This window comes from Rhagoletis pomonella, unplaced genomic scaffold, assembly GCF_013731165.1.
Source record: "Rhagoletis pomonella isolate Grant_MI unplaced genomic scaffold, Rhpom_1.0 Rhpom_scaffold_00011, whole genome shotgun sequence".
Taxonomy (NCBI): Eukaryota; Metazoa; Arthropoda; class Insecta; order Diptera; family Tephritidae; genus Rhagoletis; species Rhagoletis pomonella.
Genome location: NW_023458565.1, coordinates 15,370,672 through 15,374,348, shown reverse-complemented (window position 1 = coordinate 15,374,348; position 3,677 = coordinate 15,370,672).

Below are 3,677 nucleotides of genomic sequence, written 5' to 3'. Positions count from 1 at the left end.
ATGCATTTGTTCATATTTACATATTCAGACCGCCCTGCATTTCGCATATCCCATATCATTTGCCACTTTGCCGATCGACCGCCAGCCCAGCCGCCCGCCCGCCCGCATTGTCGCTTGTGTTGTTGTACTGCCACTCGTTACGGTTGCTTCAATATTTGGGCCAACATGTGTGCGTATGTGTGCCAACATGTTATGTATGCAAAACAAACAGCCTCTAACCAACGGCTAATCGTGCCGTTATGCTACAGTGCGCGCAATCAAATTCATACCGATCGAACGGCTGCGGTCCAAAAGCGTCGATCATTTGCGCGAGTATGGTTGAGGCGGTGAAATTGATTGGACGCAGACCACCAACATTTCAACAGTGGGCACTGCGTGGTGGTTCTTGTACACTCATACATGTGTATTAGGGATGTTAATTTTTCAGCTTTTTCTGATCCCGAAAGGACTTTGTAATTTCAGAGATATGATTAATTCCAAAAATTGTTAAAAAAAAGTCAATGGAATGTAAAATAAAAATTTGGGTACCAAATGCAAGAGGAAATTTCTTTAGAATTAAAAAAAAATAAAAATTTTTGGATTCACAAGGACGAAAAGGTATTTTTTTGAGCTGATAAAGTTAGAAGAACGAAATTCGAGAATGTTATCGAGCTTATATAAGTCCTTAATATATAATTTTTTCAAAAACAAATATTGCGAAATTTCAATGGTAAAATTTTAAAAGCACATTTTCAAGACTTACCTGTCCTTCTGCACCAAAAACTTGCATCTGTTTAAATTCTACAGGATATCGTCTTTAACCTGATACCCATACGTCTTCTCTAAGCACATTTCTCTGAAGTTTTTAAATCATTTTTGAATTACTGACGTTAGAGTGAAAAACTAAAAACCCAATTTTACTATATTTGGCCCATGGTTTCGCGAATATTTGCGTTTAAAATTTACTATGGTGCAGAGTTATATGTATAATGAGCTAGACATTTATAAAAAAATATTAATTATTAATAAAAAAAAGAAATATAGCCAATACTGTTTAAGAAAAGGAGTTTCTATTATTGCCATCAGTGCAAATTACAAATTCCGAAAATCCCGGAATTATTTGCCAAGAATTCCGGTATTTTTGGGACCTTAAAACTGCCGGTATCCCGGGATTAACATTTCTAATGTGTATGTATGTATAGCTGACACGTTCGCGGAACATGATCGCGAACACACGCAGTTTATTTAGTGGTGTAGTGTAGGCTTGTAATTGTAAGAAGTTATTACTACTAACTATATATTCCCGTTGATGGTGTAACCGGCACGTTTTGCCGTTTAAAGCTTTGTTTGTTTTCGAAATTTCCCAAAAGTAATAATGTTGTTGGACATCATACATAGCGGATTAAACGCAGAGCAGTTTCAGGGAGGACCTGTCGCTTGAGATGATTTGGTATTAACCGCACAAAAGCGTACTTCCAAAGCGATGGGAATGTCTGTATAGGTTGTTGTTAATACTCAGTAGTGGCTAAGGTGGGCACAGAAATGGAATCAATTTTTGATAACTTCAGTTCTTACGCTATGTTAGACCAACCAGTTCACATGGAAATGAATGTCTTCTCAATTGATTTGCCTATCCTATTCTATGAAATTTTTCTCTTCAAATCTCATGAGTTAAATGAATGAATTTTTTCCGTCGGTATCTACTCAAAGCAACGGAGAGCCAAGGCGTTTTGACTAGCCTCATTAAAGGGAATACAAAACGCGACACATCAAAAATAGAATGGAATGCGAAAGCCAACGAAGCTTATCAACGTTGCAAAGCAGAGCTAGCAGCAGCCACACTTTTGGTATTTCCTAAGCCTGGCGCACCCTTAGCACTCACAGTCGATGCTTCCGGAACGGCAGTCGGAGCCCTGCTACAGCAACTTGACGGCAACCAATGGCAACCTCTCAGTTTCTACTCGGAATGACTCAATGCCGCAAAGCAGCTCTACAGCACGTCTTTTCTTTTCTTTTTTTGGCGCTGTAACCGCCTAAGCGATTTTGGCCGAGTTCAGCAAAGCACGCCAGTCGTTTCTCCTCTGTGCCAACTGACGCCAATTGGAAACGCCAAGTGAAGCCAAGTCCTTCTCCACCTGATCTTTCCATCGCAGTGGGGGCCTCCCTCTTCCTCTGCTACCACCAGCGGGTTCCGAGTTGAATACTTTCAGAGCTGGAGCGTCGGTGTCCATTCGAACGACATGGCCAAGCCAGCGGAGCCGCTGTATTTTAATTCGCTGCACTATGTCCATATCGTTGTAAAGCTCATACAGCTCATCGTTCCATCGTCTGCGGTACTCGCCGTCGCCAACGCGTAAAGGACCGTAAATCTTCCGCAAAATCTTTCTCTCAAACACCCCAAGAGCCGCCTCATCGGATGTTGTCATTGTCCATGCTTCTGCGCCATATACCAGCACGGGCATGATGAGTGACTTATAGAGCGCGGTTTTCGTACGTCGAGAGAGGACTTTACTCCTGAATTGCCTACTCAGTCCAAAGTAGCACTTGTTGGCAAGAGTGATCTCTACAGCACGTACGACCGCGAAATTTTAGGTGCGTATAAAGTGGTAAAGTACTTCCAACATATGGTCGAGGGACAAAAATTTTCCATATACACGGACCCCAACCCGCTCCAATTCGCTTTTCGCCAAAAAATGGAAAAAGCTGCGCCTAGGCAAATAAGGCATCTTAATTTTTTGTGCCAATTCACTACCGACATCCGTTACCTTTCCGGCAAGGACAATGTCATAGCCGACGCACTGTCGCGCGTCGAAGCGTTTCACGTTCCGCAAATGATTAACTACGCGAGTTTGGCTGAAAGTCACATTATAGGCGAAGAGCTTCAGCGGGTAAAAAGCAGCTTAGATTTAAAAGCGTTCGTCGTGCCAGGTACGGAGGCTGAAATACATTGCGACGTAAGTACTGGTAACGCACGTCCGTATCTCACATAGCCTTTTCATAAAATTGGATTTCAATTAATCCACAACATATATCACAGCGGCGCGGCCAAAACCATAAAGCTGGTAGCGGAAAAATTTGTCTGGCCAAATTTGAAAAAAGACTGCCGTGAGTGGACCAACAGGTGTCTGGCCTGCTGGCCACAACAAGCCGCCGATATCGACATACCAGCTAGCGGATAAGCGGTTCGAGCACGTCAACATGGACATAGTAGGCCCCTTGCCGCCATGTCAAGGTTATCGGTACTGCCTGACTTGCATAGACCGTTACACGCGATGGGTAGAAGCATACCCTCCCGAAAATATTACCGCAAAGTCAGTCGCCTACGCTTTTTTACTCGTATTGGATATGCAGATTTGGCATACCATTGAGAGTCACCAGCGACCAAGGGCGCCAATTCGAATCGTGGCTTTTTCAAGATCTCAACCGACTACTGGGTATTCAGTACCTAAAAACAACGGCGTACCGCCGCGCCGCAAATGGTATTATAGAGTGCTGAAAACTGCGATTAAGTGTTACCAAATAGAAAAACGGGTCGAAGTGTTGCCATTAATCCTTCTGGGCTACCGCTCGTCTTACAAAGAAGATATAAAATCTACGCCAGCAGAACTAGTCTACGGTGGGACATTGCTTAAAAGCCTAACTAAATTTATTAATGAAATATTAAAATATGGATGTCAAACGGAGCGTTTTGAAAAATT